At 43.3% G+C, this 15,952-nt stretch overlaps 1 pseudogene; it reads right to left on the minus strand.

Moving 5' to 3' along the window:
* Positions 1-11,317: 11,317 nt before the first annotated feature.
* Positions 11,318-12,210, minus strand: LOC100400316 (prohibitin 1 pseudogene; annotated as a pseudogene).
* Positions 12,211-15,952: the final 3,742 nt, after the last annotated feature.

The following is a 15,952-nucleotide window of genomic DNA, read 5'->3' on the forward strand; positions in this document are numbered from 1 at the left end:
AGGTTGCAATGAGCCAAGATTATGCCACTGCACTCCAGCCTGGGTGACAGAGTGAGACTATGTCTCAAAAAAAAAAAAAAGAAAGAAAGAATGAAAAAGAAAAAGAAAGTCTAGGGCCAGATGGCTTCACTGATAGATTTCTGAAATCACTGATGACTTCTATCAAACATTTAAAGAAGAATTAACATCAGTACACCTCAGAATCATTCAAAAAAATTGGAAAAGGAGGGAACAGTTTCTGACTCATTCTATTAGGCCAACATTACCCTGATGCCAAAGCCAAAGACACCAAAAGACTACAGAACAATATCCCTATAAATCTAGATCCAAAAATCCTCAACCAAATACTAGCAAACAAGTCCAAAGGCATACTAAAAGAATTATACACCATGACTGATGGGATTTCTTCCAGGATGCAAGGGTGATTTAGCATAAGAAAATCAACCAGTGTAATACACTACATTAAGACAACAAAGGGGAAAAAACCATAAGATCTTCTCAATTTGATGCAGAAAAAGCATTTGATAAAACCTGACACCTTTGCATCAGAAAAACACTCAGGAAACAAGGAATAAAAGGAAACTTCCTCAACCAGGTAAAAGACATTTATGAAATACCCATAGTTAACATCAAACTCAATGAATGGCTGAAACTTTCCTTCTAAGATCAAAAACAAGACAAGGATCACTGCTTTTGCCATTGTTATTTTACATTGTATTAGAAGTTGTAGCCAGAGCAATTAAGCAGGAAAAGGAAATAAAAAGCATCCAGATTGGAAAGAAAGAAGTAAAAGTATCTCTGTTCGCAGAGGACATGATCCTATATGTAGAAAATCTTAAAGAAACAACAACACAAACTGTTAGAGCTATTAATAAACAAATTCAGAAAATTTTCAAGGTATGATAACAACATACAAAAGCAGTTGAATTTCTGTTTAATAACAATGAACAATCTGAAAAGGAAATTTGCAGAAGTGGAAAAGCTGATTCTATAACTCATGTAGAATTGCAAGGCACCCTGAATAGATAAAACGATCTTGAAAAATAATAAAATTGGAAGACATACTTCCCAATTTAAGAATCTACTACAAAGCTACAGTAATCAAAACAATGTGGTACTAGGATAAACATGTAGGTCATGAACATAATTGAGAGTTCATGAATAAACCCAATTATCTATAGTCAATTGTTTTTCAGATGAGGGTTTCAAGACCATTTAATGGGTAAAAAATGGTTTCTTCAACCAATAAGGCTTTGATAGCCATATATCCACATGCATTTTTTGTATATGGATATGGGTATTTTGGTATGTGGTGTGGGCCTTGCCTCACACCATAAAAATTAATTCAAAATATATAAAAGACCTAAATATAAGGGCTAAAACCATAAAACTCCTGCAAGAAGACATAAGGGTAAGTCTTCATGACCTTGGATTTGTCCATGGTTTCTTAGATATAACAACAAATTCTCAAGCAACTAAAGAAAAAAATAAATAGATGAACCAGACATCATCAAAATTAAAAACTTTTGGCTGGGTACAGTGGCTCATGCCTATAATCTCAGCACTTTGGGAGGCCAAGGTGGGTGGATCACCTGGGTCAGGAGTTTGAGACCAGTGTGGCCAAAATGGTAAAACCTTGTCTCTACTAAAAATACAAAAATTAGCTGGGCCTGGTGGTGTGTGCCTGTAATCCCAGCTACTCAGGAGGCTGAGGTGGGAGAATCACTTGAACCTGGGAGGCAGAGGTTGCAGTCAGCTGAGATCATGCCACTGCACTCCAGCCTGGGCAACAGAGTGAGACTCTGTCTCAAAAAAAAAAAAAAAAAAAAAAAAGGAAAGAAAGAAAAAAATTAAAAGCTTTCATGTATAGAAGAGCTTTATAGGCTGGGCGCATGGCTCATGCCTGTAATCTCAGCACTTTGGGAGGCTGAGGCGGGCGGATCACGAGGTCAAGAGATCGAGGCCATCCTGGCCAACATGGTGAAACCTAGTCTCTACTAAAAATTCAAAAAAAAAAAAATTAGCTGGGCATGGTGGCACGCACCTGTAGTCCCAGCTACTTTGGAGGCTGAGGCAGGAGAATTGCTTGAACTCGGGAGGAGGAGGTTGCAGTGAGCGGAGGTTGCACCACTGCACTCCAGCCTGGCACCTGGTGATGGAGTGAGACTCTGTCTCAAAAAAAAAAAAAAAAAAAAGAAGAAGAACATTATAAAGATAGTGAAAAAACCCCCACAAAATGGGAGAAAATATTTGCAAATAATATATCTGGCAAGAGTCTAGTATTTAGAATATATAAAGAATTCTTACAACTCGACAACAAAAAGACAACCCAATTAAAAAATGTGCAAAGAACTTGAATGACATTTATCCAAAGAAGATATATAAATGGTTCAAATATCCTAGGAGTTTTGTGCCACTGTTTGATATTGAATATTGCTGGGACTAGTCCTGTTATGAGTGACTTGATTTTTTTTGGCCTGGCTACTCATCTGATAATTTTATTAGGAGTCTTGGAATGGTCTGCTCTAGGACAACTGTTCCTGGCACATCTCTTACCTTTTAGTTAGATTCACATCTTTGGTTTCAAGAACATTACCTTCTATTTCCAAATATTTAATGTATTTTATTGTTTTGTCTTTCTTCTTTACAGATTCCAATTATGTATATGTTGCCTCCCTTTCGCTTTTTCTTCCATATCTAGCATTTTCTAGTTAGTAAATTCACTTTCTTCATTCTATCTCATTATATTCACTTTTCTATTCCAATCCTCCATTTCCATTCCAGTGCTAAGGTCTCCTTCCAATTGCATCTTCATTTCTGAAATTGTTCTGTTTGTTCTTGTACTTATTCCCTCAGCTCTTCCACTTTTTTTTTTTTTTTGAGACAGAGTTTTTCTCTTGTTGCCCAGGCTGGAGTGCAATGGCATAATCTCTGCTCATTGCAACTTCCACCTCCCAGGTTCAAGCAATCCTGCCTCAGCCTCCCGAGTAGCTGGGATTATAGGCACCCGCCACCACGCCCATCTAATTTTTGTATTTTTAGTAGAGATGAGGTTTCACCATGTTGACCAGGCTGGTCTCAAACTCCTGACCTCAGGTGATCCACCTGTCTCGGCCTCCCAAAGCGCTGGGATTACAGGTAGGAGCCACTGCGCCTGGCTTCAGTTTTTCTAGTTCTCATTTCATCTCCCCCAATAGTCTTTCTCTCCCATTTCTTTGCTGATTTGTTTCATAGCCACTTTGTGGCCTTCCTTCACAGAGGTAATTGTTTTCTGAAGATTTATTAATCCATAGAACACCATTTGGTCAGATTTTTCATCTATTCCATGATAATTTTTTTTTCTGGCCAGCGTTCTCTGTCTAGCAGGCTCTACTGACCTTTACCACACTTTGCCTTTAGTATCTTTGTATTGATTCTGTGCTGACTCCGTTTTTAAAATTATATGACATTGAATGAGTTGGATTTTCTTGCTCAGCTGTTGGTAGAAGTTTCTTTTGGGGAATGAAATTTTGCCGGCGCTTTCTGAGATCTGCTGCCACTGGGCTATCGTGCTATTTTCTCTACTCATACGTTGCCTCACCCACCTCCACCAATCACAAAGAGGTTCCTCCGTCTCTACTCCGTGCTCCTCGAATCTGTACCTTGTGTTATATACAGGGGATCTTGGTTTATTATTATATTAGGGCAGTGGTTCTCGACCAGGGGTGATTTTGCCCCTCTGAGAATATTTGGCAGTGCCTGGAGACATTTTTGGTTGTCACGCTTTGCGGTGGAGGTTGATGCTGCTGGCATCTAGTGAGTAGAACCCAGGCATGCTGCCAAACACGTTACAATGCATAGGACAGCGCCCACCACAAAGAAGTATCTAGCCCAGGATGTTACTAGTACAAGGGTTCAGGAACTCTGCTTTAGGGTGAGACCCTTTAGGGTGAAAGTATTTTTGCTAGAGGTTTTTTGAAATCAGCCACTCCCAGGCTGGCTCACTATTCAGCATCCCCCTGAGCCCCAGACCCCCCGATCGCGACCCCAAACCCACAGAGCCCCATGGTCCCCTAAGCAATCTCTGTGCACTTCGCCTTCATGGCTTTTGTGTGAAACCTTTGCTTTCGCTCGTCTTTATGTGTTGTTGAGTTTGTGGTTTATGTAATGGAGTCTGCATTATTTTTCTGCTTACCTTTCTGCTTTTTGAACATCCAAGAAAAGAAGAAGGAATTTTCTGCTACCTGCTTTTACTTTCATGCCAGAATCCCTGGAGGGATACTATCATCTAAAACTTCAGCTTGAGATGTTTTAATTTAACCAGGGATTGTGAATTCAGGCTTCAAAACCTCTGACAGCCTATCTGGGATTCTGAATTCTCAGGGAAAATGCTTTTACCCTCAACTTAGTGCTGAGATTTCTTCACAGATTTTTGTGGGGATGGCCAGTGGTGAGATTAACTTCTAATTTTTCCCTAACCTGACGGTGGAGACCGCTGGAGCTTCAGCTTTGTCCAGGCAGTAGGATAGAGTTGTCTATCTTGGGTGGGTTCTGGAAGTTGACGCCTGTGTCTTACATCAATGTTAGCCCGTGAGAAACAGAGCTTGAGCTCACGTGATTTGGCAAATGCCCTCCAGGTCAAAGGTCCCTTCCTGCCCTGCCTACTTCCCTAGATTCCTGCTTTCACTTACTTTTTGGCTTCTGAGTGTTCCATACTTTCTTGCCAGATTGTTGATTAATTTAAAAAATTTCTTATTTAAGGCTGAGCACAGTGGCTCACGCCTGTAATCTCAGCACTTTGGGAGGCCAAGATGGGCAGATTCCTTGAGGTCAGGAGTTTGAGACCAGTCTGGGCAACATGGCAAAATCCTGTCTCTACCAACGAAAACAAAAACAAAATCAGCCGGGTGTAGTGGCATGCGCCTGTAGTCCCAGCTACTTGGGAGGCTGAGGCAGGAGGATCACTCGAGCCCAGGAGGTTAAGGCTGCAGTGAGCCATGATCACGCCACTGCACTCCAGCCTGGGTGACAGAGTGAGACCCTATCCTGTCTCAAATTAAAAAAAATGTTAAACAATTTTCTTGTTTTAACCAGATTTTTTAGCTGCTTTCAGCATGAGGGTCAGTTAGCGTGTCTCTTCCACTATACTGCCGCAAATAGAATCTCTGCCTTAACTCTTTAAGCTGCTGTTTTATCACCTCTAAAATGGGAATAATAACAGAGGTGATCTCAAATTTTTTTTAATGAGGATTAGTGAGGTAGTATATGCAAATCACCCAGAACAGTGCTTGGCAGAGACTACATTAGTAGACACTAACTACATTGTTACCCTCTCACCTTCTCTTCTTCCTCTTTCCCTTCTTCTTCCCTTTTCTCTTTCTTCTTCTCTTCTCTCCTCTTTCTCTTCTCCCTGTGTGGGGAGAGGATCCTATGTCAGTGACTCCTGGATTCCTAGGGCTCAGCCCAGCAAGCCCTGCTTACTCTGCAGAGCCTGCCAGGACCCCACCTGCTGCCCACACCGCAGCTTCCCACTTCCCTGGTGCTGGTCCCGAGGGCCCTGCCCCTCAGCCTGACAGAGCTTTCTCTGTTTCCTCTTGCTATTTCCTCCCTCACTGGAAATGGGCCAGAAATAATATTTCTCACTGTCAGCACCCATCCCCAGCCCACCAGAAGCAACTGTCTGCAGAGAGGCACAGCCCCCTGAGTGGGTTTCCAGTTTTCCATCTGATCTGTCTCCCCCACACACACCTTGTCCCTGCTCCTCTCAAACAGATATGGAGGGAGGGTTGGAATTGTTCTTGATTTTTTTTCTTGGTAGCTTTTAATTTTGAAATGATGTCAGATTTAGGGCCAGATTTGGTAGCTTAAGCCTGTAATCTCAGCACTTGGAGGCTGAGGTGGGAGAATTGCTTGGGCTCAGGAGTTTGGGACCAGCCTGGGCAACATAGTGAGATCTCGTCTCTACAAACAAACAACAACAAAAAAAATTAAAAACAAGATGGGAGGATGGCTTGAGCCCAGGAGGTTGAGGCTACAGTGAGCGGTGATCACGACACTGAACTCTTACCTTGGTAACAGAGTAAGACCCTGCTGCTTAAAATAATAATAATAATAATAATAATAATAATAATAATTTCAGTTTTGGGGGAGAAAGAGTGCAAGAATACTATAAAGAACTTTTTTTATTTTTTATTTTTTGAGATGGAGTCTGGCTCTATCACCCCGGCTGTAGTACAGTGATGCCATCTCAGCTCACTGCAACCTCTGTCTCCTGGATTCAAGGGATTCTTCACCCTCAGCCTCCCGAGTAGCTGGGATCACAGGTGCACACCACCACACCTGACTAATTTTTGTATTTTTAGTACAGATGGGATATCACTATGTTGGCCAGGCTGGTCTCGATCTCCTGACCTCAGGTAATTCATCCACCTTGGCCTCCCAAAATGCTGGTATTACAGGTGTGAGCCACCATGCCCGGCCAACAACTTTTGTATACCTTTAATACAGATTCCCAAAATGTTCACAATTACCTTATTTGCTCTGTCATTATCTACCTACCTATTTATCGATCCATACCTACACACACACACGCATATTATGATTATTTTCTGGGCCATTTAAGAGATAGTTGTGAATATCAAGCTCCTTTTTTTTTTTTTTTTTTTTTTGAGACGGAGTTTCGCTCTTGTTTACCCAGGCTGGAGCACAATGGCGCGATCTCGGCTCACCTCAACCTCCGCCTCTTGGGTTCCGGCAATTCTCCTGCCTCAGCCTCCTGAGTAGCTGGGATTACAGGCACGCACCACAGTGCCCAGCTAATTTTTTGTATTTTTAGTAGAGACGGGGTTTCACCATGCTGACCAGTATGGTCTCGATCTCTTGACCTCGTGATCCACCTGCCTTGGCCTCCCAAAGTGCTGGGATTACAGGCGTGAGCCACCGCGCCCAGCCCTCAAGCTCCTTTACCCCTTAGTACTCCTTAGTGTGTATTCCTAAGCACTGACATTTTCTTTTATCTCCACAGTATAATCATCAGGAAATTAACATGAGTAATTTTTATTTTTATTTTTTTTTGAGATGGAGTTTCGCTGTTGTTACCCAGACTGGAGTGCAATGGCAGGATCTCGGCTCACCGCAACCTCCACCTTCTGGGTTCAAGCAATTCTCCTGCCTCAGCCTCCTGAGTAGCTGGGACTACAGGCACGCGCCACCATGCCCAGCTAATTTTTGTATTTTTAGTAGAGACGGGGTTTCACCTTGTTGACCAGGATGGTCTCGATCTCTTGACCTCGTGATCCACTCGCCTCGGCCTCCCAAAGTGCTGGGATTATAGGCGTGAGCCACCGCGCCTGGCCTTATTTTTAAAATTAATTCTTTTTACATAACTTAAAGATTTTTATTTTTTACATTTCCTATAACTTAAAGACTTTTATTTCTATAACTTAAAGATTCTTTCTTTTTTGCATTCTTTTTTTTTTTGAAAATGGAATCCTTGTTGCAAGCATGGATGTGATACTATGATGTAACCGCTAGATGTTCATGGTTTTCCAGTTGTCCCAATGATGTTCCCTTATAGCAGAAAAGAGGTAGTTGTTTTGTGATTTATTAATCCATACAACACTTTGTAGCAAAAAAACAAACCAACCAAACCAAACCTCTGGCCCAGGACCACATGTGGTTCTTAGTTACCGGGTCTCTAGTTTAGGGAGGTCTCTCAGTCTGTCTTGGTCTTTCATGGTCTTTGCGGCTTTGAAGAGTATGGATCAGTCACAGAGTAGAGTATCTCCGGTTTGTCCTATGTCACTTCATGATTAGATTCCAGTTATGCATATTTGACAGGAATGCCACAGAAGTGCCATTGCGTGCCAATGCCCTCATTGCATTGTATCAGGAGGCACATGATGCCAGTTTGTCCTGTTGCTGGTGACGTTAGCTTTCATCACCTGTTGAACGTGGTGTCTGTCAGGGTTTGCTTCTATGAAGTCATGATTTTCCTCATTGTAATAAGGATTTTTTTTTGTAAACAAGGTCTCGCTCTGTCTCTCAGGCTGGAGCGCAGCGGTGTGATTACAGCTCCCTGCAGCATGACTTCCTGGGCTCAAGCCATCCTCCCACCTCAGACAGCCAACTAGCTGGGACTACAGGTTCATGCCACCATGCCTGGCTAGTTTTTTATGTTTTTCATAGAGACAGGGTTTCACCATGGTGCTCAGGCTGGTCTCAAACTCCCGGGCTCAAGTGATCTGCCTACCTCAGCCTCCCAAAGTGCTGGGATTACAGATGTGGGCCACCATGCCTCGCCTGTAGTAAGTATTCTGAGAACATATACATATCTTATTCCTCATCAAACCTTACAGTTTTAGCAACATCGACAATTCTGCCCGAATCAGTTATTACTAAGGTATTTACCAATCTGTGAATTAAAAAAAAAACACACACTATTTTCTCTGCCTGTATTAGTTGGCATTCCAACATACTGAGGAATTTTCCTCCTCCCCATTTATTTATGTTGGTATGGACTCCTGGGTTCCTGTTTTATGCAATATCTTAAAATCATTACTATCCTGATTTATATTGAAGCATAAGGTGTCCCGGACTTGGTCAGTAGGCGCTCAGCAGCATTTTAAGCACTTTTCCTGCATCTAAGAGTGGGGCCTATGTTAGTTTTGCTCACTGTCAATCCTAGCTGCTAGCACAATGCCTGACATATTCTTAAAGAATGAACGAACGCTTCTATAAAAAAACGCAATGATAATGGTAACTTCCATAGATTTTCTGTAGGAAGTAAATGAACTATTACATATTAAGTTCTTAGAAAACCAGTAACATGCCTGAGCACAGTGGCTCACGTCTGTAATCCCAGCTCTTTGGGAGGCCGAGGTGGCCAGATCACTTGAGGTCAGGAGTTCGAGACCAGCCTGACCAACACTGTGAAACCTCGTTTCCACTATAAATACAAAAATTAGCCGGGCATGGTGGCTCATGCCTATAGTCCCAGACTCAGGAAGCTGAGGCAGGAGAATGGCTTGAACCTGGAGGTGAGCTGAGATCACGCCATTGCACTCCAGCCTAGGCGAGGGTGAGAGAGCAAGACTCCATCTCAAAAAAAAAAAAGAAAAGAAAACCAGTAATATTAATAGGTAGAATTTGTTTACCAGTTACTATGTGCCAGGTACTGTTCTAAAACTTTTATGTGTATTAATTCATCACTCTGATCCTAAGAGGTAAGTAATATTATTTCCTTATTTCACAGAAGAGGAAACTGAGACTGAGAGAGAGGAAGTATCTTGTCCAAGGTCCCCCAGGCAATAAGCAATGGAACCAGGACTTGAAACCAGGTCTGTCTGCTCCAGAACCTGCGTTCTGACCAGTGTGCCATATTGCTCCTGACTATGACATGTGAGTGGGACAGATGAACTACTGAGTATAAAATAGGAAGAGTTTTGATAGATCGAGGCTGGAAATACATCAGAGGGGCCACCCTGAGGATGTCACACAGATGACGGAGTGCAAGGTGTGAAGGTCCTGTCCCTTGAATTGTCCTCGCGACCCAGCTCCCTGGCATCATCTCTTTGATCTGAGCTGTCTCAGCTAGTGGGGCCCTTCCAACCCCTGTGCTGCCTTCCACCAATCCTGCTGCCTTTACCCTGCCTCACTCTGCCAATCACGCAGGGTCACAGACCTCACCAGTGCTCCCTGACAGCTCCTGACCGCTGGTTCTTGACTTTGACCATTGACTTTCTTCTTAGCACTTACCACTGCTGCAATTTTATAGTTATCTATCTTATTAGTCGTTTTATGTCTGTCTACCCCGATTCTGAGCTCTGAGAAAACAGCATGTCTACTTTTGTCATCCTTACGTTTCCTGGGTCTGGCTGACATACAGTAGGCACTCAGTAAATACTTGCTGACTGCATGAGGACTACAGACCTTCACTTTCTCCTCCATTCCTACGCTGACCTTTCCTAAGAGTCCTGCAAAAGAGTGTCTGCAGTTATAAAGCATGGAGGTGCCATTGATGGTTCAGAGAAGGAAAAGATCTGTTTCCAAAATCCCACACCAGGCAAAGGGCGGAGCCAGAACCCAGACCCATGTTCACACCACCTTGGCGAATTCATGTCCCCTCAGTTTTTATTCCCAGCCCTATAGAAGCAGATCTGGGCTTCTGGAAACCCATGAATGGGGACTCGAAGGGTAAATGGTTCTCAGAAAATGGAGGTATTTGAATTCCTAATACTGGTCTTAACATCTGTATGATTGAGGTGTCATGGGTGATTCATGCTGATACCAGGAGTGGCCCCAGAACTCATCTCAAAATGACAGTACGCTTGGCTGCCCAGTTCTGTGCATGACCAGTGAGGACTTTTCTCTGAAGACACTTGCACCTCCCAGGGAAGGCTGGATCTGTAGGGTGTCAGGGCTAAACCCAGCAGATTAGGAGAGGTGCCGTAGGAGACAGGTGGCTTACACCTGTCAGGAAGGGAGTTTCTGTATCATGTTTACCAATAAGGCCAAGAAGAGGGTGAGTGTGAATTAAAACAAAAGATCTCTTATAACCCAAGCAATGACCCAGCGTCAGGGACCAGGGCACCAGGAGAAAGTTTCTGGGTATCACAGTCACTGAGAGAGGCTCGGTATGAGGCCTCGCGCCTCCAGTCCTAGCATTTTGGGAGGCTGAGGTGGGAGGATCACTTGAGTGCAGGAGTTCAAGACCAGCTTAGGCAAGATAGTGAGACTCCATCTCTCTCTTTTTTTATTAAAAAAAAAAATGAAAAAGAGAGAATCACTGAGAGAGCTGGTTAAATGCAGATTCTTGGACACTGCCTCAATAATGCAAAATCACAACTTCTTTTTTTTTATTTTTTAGAGATTTGAAGTGATTTCCCTTTATTTCCTTCACTTTAAGCCAATCATGAAATTTCACAGTGATTTCTGGGGTGGGGACAGAAGGAAGGCGGTGTTAAGAATCACTAGGGCTGGGCCGGGCCCGGTGGCTCAAGCCTGTAATCCCAGCACTTTGGGAGGCTGAGGTGGGTGGATCACGAGGTTAAGAGATCGAGACCATCCTGGTCAACATGGTGAAACCCCGTCTCTACTACAAATACAAAAAATTAGCTGGGCATGGTGGTGCGTGCCTGTAATCCCAGCTACTTGGGAGGCTGAGGCAGGAGAATTGCCTGAACCCAGGAGGCGGAGGTTGCGGTGAGCCGAGATCGCGCCATTGCACTCCAGCCTGGGTAACAAGAGCGAAACTGTCTCAAAAAAAAAAAAAAAAAAAAAAAAAAATCACTGGGGCTGTGGTGCAGTTGGCCCAGAGAGGTGTAGAGAGGGTGGGTCCTCACCGGGGCAGCTGGAGGAGCATGAACTGCCCCGCCAGCAGGCAGGTGCTGTTCCGAGAGTCTGAGAGCTGGTACGCGATGTCCTCCGCAGCTTCCAGCTTGCACAGCTCGACAAGGCCGTCCCCTGCGGTGGCCAGTGAGTTGGTGATCAGTGTGGCTGCCTTGGAGTCGCCCTCAGCAGAGATGATGGCTGCCTTTTTCTGCTGCTCAGCCTCCTTTTCCACCACAAATCTGGCCTTCTCTGCTTCCTGCTGAGCCACCTGCTTGGCTTCCACCGCTTCTGTGAACTCCTTCCCGAAGGTCAGATATGTCAAGGACACGTCGTCTAGGATGAGCCCAAAGGTGGCTGCTTGATCCGTAAGGTCGCCGTTCACCTGCCTGGAGACCAGCTCTCCCCAGGTGATTAGTTCTCCAGCATCAAAGGGAGCCACCACTGACTTGAGGATCTCGGTAGTGATGGACGGCAGCACATGCTCATCATGGTTCCCTCTGATGCTGGTGAAGATGCGAGAAAGCTGGCTAGTGACGGGCCAGAAGAGGATGCGTGGGGTGATGTTGACAATCTGTGAATTTTTGCTGCCAGTGATGACTGGGACATACGTGGTAGAGAACGGCAGTCAAAGATAATTGGTTTCTGTCCCCACGGGATGAGAATGTGAGTCCCTTCCCGTACCACAATGTCCTGTACTCCACGGAATTGGTCAAAGATGACGGCTCTGGGCCCAGTATCCAATTATATACAAGACAGAGTTCACCAGGCCTCCTGCAACAGCTAAGGCCAGGCCAAACTGGCCGATGGATTCAAACACTTTGGCAGCCATGTTTTCTTCTGCTGGACCCTCTCACACCTGCTTCCACTCTGGCCTCCACATGAATTCCCCAACCATGCATCCACAATCACAACTTCTATGATGAATTTTTATCTTTGGTAAGCATTCATCCATCCAAAGTGATGCTGATGGTCACTGGAGTTTAAGATACAATATTTTAGAGGAAAGACCACATAACACGACTTGGAATGAGATGCATCTAGTGCCAAATAAACAGGTGTGGATACAGGTTTTGAGAAATAATCCAACACTATTTTAGGCAACTAAGTAGTTGTGTAATATGTTCTGTGCACAAAATGATTTTGAGTGGTAGTTTTAATCCATTTATGGATTCCATATGCAAATACATCATGTATTTTTTAAATGCAGATGCTCTCTTCTTTGGTATATATATCTCCTGGAAAAGAAACCTCCATATATATAATAATAGTTTGCAAGGTCATACTGCTTAATCAGATACCATCCCCATCTTCTTACTGGCCTAATCAGTTACTTTGGTCTGCTCTCAACCCTTGTGGTGGGCTAGGGTAGGGCAATTTGATTGCATTTGATATACAAGGGACTGTCCAGACCAGGAAAGACAGAGAACCATCTAATGAAATAAAAAGGTGGAAGAGCATGAGATGGTTTCAGTGGGTACTGGGGGAGCTGTTCTTAAATCTCCACTTAAAGAATGAGGATTTGAGGGTAGAGCTGCTTACGGATAATTCACTCCTCTTGTTTATGCTGAAATCGGCAATGTTGCAGAATTCTGTATTTCTTCCTTTTTTAAATGCAACCTTCCACCCTAGGACTGTTCATCTTAATCTTCCTTCAGTGGGTGCATAAGATCACTATGACATGAGGAAATTGGAAAAGCCAGTGTACTAAGGCATTGAACTGACCCTTAGCAAGATGAAAGCTCCTTTCTAGAGAATGTCACTAGCCTGTGATAGAGAGTGAAGGCAGAGATTCTTGTCTCTTTTCTTCACGGTGGTGCTCCCAGCCTGAGAACAATGCCTGCCAAATGGTAGGTGTTCAGTAAATATTTGTGAAATGGCTGTCATGAGATTCCACAGGCAAAGAAATTTAGGAGGAGACCTAAAGATACATACCTTTGAATTTAGCGTGAGAATCACATGAATGGGCTGATTTCTTGTGGTAGCCAGCTGTATTCATGGACTGTGACTGCTGTTAGTCAGGGTGTTGGCAGGATTGTTTCCTTTGGGAGGCTTTGAGGGAAAATTCACTCCACGCCTCTTTCCTAGTTTCTGGGGGCTGCTGGCAATCCTTGGCATCCTTGGCCTGTACACACATAATCTTTATCTCTACCTTTATCTCCACTGGTCTTCTTTGCCTGTGTTTTCTCTTAAGACATTTGTCATTGGATTTAGGGCTTACCTGGCTAATCCAGGATGACCTAATCTTGAGATCTTTATCTTAATTATAGTTTCAAAGACCCCTTTTCCAAATAAGTTCACATTCACAGGTTGCAGGTGGACATAACTTTGGCAGGGAGATGGGGAGCAGTGGCACCATTCAATCCCCAACACTAGCCTCTAAGAGGGCCCCAAGGATTCCTGCATGCTGAAATTCAAACCTTTATATAATCTGTTCTCACAGTGTGCAAGTGTTGATCTGTGTGACCAGTAGAATACAGACAGTTACTGTGTAATAAGCAGGTCTATGGAGAGGTGCATGTGGTAGAAATAAAAACTTATGGCCAACAGCCACATGGGTAACCTTGGAAGCAGATACTCCCACTCCAGGCAAGCCTTTAGTTGACACAGCCACAGCTGAAATTGTAATCTCATGCCAGACTCTGAGCCAGAATCTTCCAAAAAAGCAGCCCCCCAATTCCTGGAATACAGAGACTGAGAGATAATACATGTTTATTGTTCTAAGACACTAAGGTTGGTGTAATTTGCTATGTAGCAATAGAGGAAAAATAGAGATTTTTGGTACCAGGAGTGGGGTGTTATCATACAAACTACCTAAAAATGTAGGAATGCCTTTGGAACTGGGTGGTGGGCAGAAGCTGGAAGGACTCTGAGGAGAGTGTTAGTGACAATTTAAATGTTCCAAAGAAACTGTTTATAGAAGCATTGTACCTTTTGTGAAGGCTGCCGGTGAGGGCTCAAAAAAATGAGTAGAATCCTACCAAAAATTAGAGGAGAGAAAAATCCATATTATGTAGAGACAGGAAATTTATTAACACTGTTAAAAATGAAGAAGCAGGAGCTTGATACATTTAATAATTCTAAGCCTATCCAGATGCAAACAATGCTAAAAGTAAGAAATACATTTGAGCAAAGATCAAGTCAAGACATTGACCAAAAAGAAAAGGCTATAAATGAAGTATAGGATGTGACTTCAGATTTTTTTTAAGATCTCAGAAACATTTAAGGAGGGGCCTGAGAATACTATTCATGCAGGCAGAATATCCTGTAAAGTTTTAAGATTGTGCCTCACAGATTTACTCAGTCCAATGGTATAGCTACGAAGAAGCTCAAGGGTGTTTGTTGTCTCTCACCAGAAGCCCAAGATAGAGAAGGGTTTATCTCAGATTTGTATGTGTGACTTTGTGTAATAGTGCAAACCCTAATAAGATTCACAAGAGATCCAGACAGCTTTTATGATGATTATATCAGCAAAAACATGACTACCTTGATCTGAAAAAGACAGAGATTGTACAAAATAAAAAGAAACAGTTGGGTTCTCAAATTTATACAGAGCTACTGTTCTGCAAACATGTGCTGCCTGCCATAGAAAAGGAAGGATGACTCAGAGGGTGGAACTAGAAGGTGCAGCCAAGAGCCATGGAGAATCTCTTCTTGACAGGAGTAAGACCGAGTCTTAATCAAGGAACCTACAACATTTGCCCAGTCTGGATCTTATAATTAATCACTATGCAGTGACTCCTTTGTACCTCTCATTTGCCTTATTTGAACAGGACTGTATAGTTGTTATTCTATGCCTGTCCCATCATTGAATGTGGTGTGTATAGGGGACAAGATAATTTGTCTCTGTAGTTGGTCTATAGATTGAGAAAAATGTATTCGAGCAACTATACTTAAAGAACTGCACTCTAAAAACCTCATTGATACCTGGATTTGATTTAGATGATGAGATTCTGAATTTAAAGCTGACACTGTAATGGGACGAGACTTTGGGAGCCTTGGGAGGAGGTTACTGTGTCTTCTATGAGAGAAGAATACAAATCACAAGGGACAGAAGGCAGACTATGGTATCCAGCTCCACAATATTCCCCGATAATCTCCATCTCCTGATACTCACATCCTCCTATAGTTCCCTCCCACAGTGTACCAGTGTTGGTCTTCTATGTATATGCTTTCTATTTATATATCCCTTATATTTGAATGTATATTTAAATCCTGAAAGATTTAAGAAAACTTCAAAGTCTAAGTATTGGTTAAGGTAATGAGAGCTGGTATAATAAACAGTCAAAGCTCCCTGGCATACACAATACAATTTTATTTCTGGCTCATAAAGTCAAAAACAGGTGTCCTGACCGGTGTGCCTTTCTTCTTCAAGCAGCGATCCAGAGTTCCAGTTTCATTGTAAAGCTCTGCCATTTTCCATGCGGGAGTCTCAGTTTTCTGCAGAAGGGGAAGGCGCAGGGAGGGTCATCTGTAGATGTTTTCCTGGGCCCAGGTCAGGAATGGGTGCCCTTCATTCCTGCTTATTCCCATTGGCCAGAACGTGTCACGTGGACACACCAGATGACAAGGATGGCCGGAACAGAGAGCTACTGTGTGCCAGCAAGAGCAGCAGGAAGCAAGTCCTGATGAACACATTATAGTG

This window comes from Callithrix jacchus, chromosome 10 (genome assembly GCF_049354715.1).
Source record: "Callithrix jacchus isolate 240 chromosome 10, calJac240_pri, whole genome shotgun sequence".
NCBI classification, from domain to species: Eukaryota; Metazoa; Chordata; class Mammalia; order Primates; family Cebidae; genus Callithrix; species Callithrix jacchus.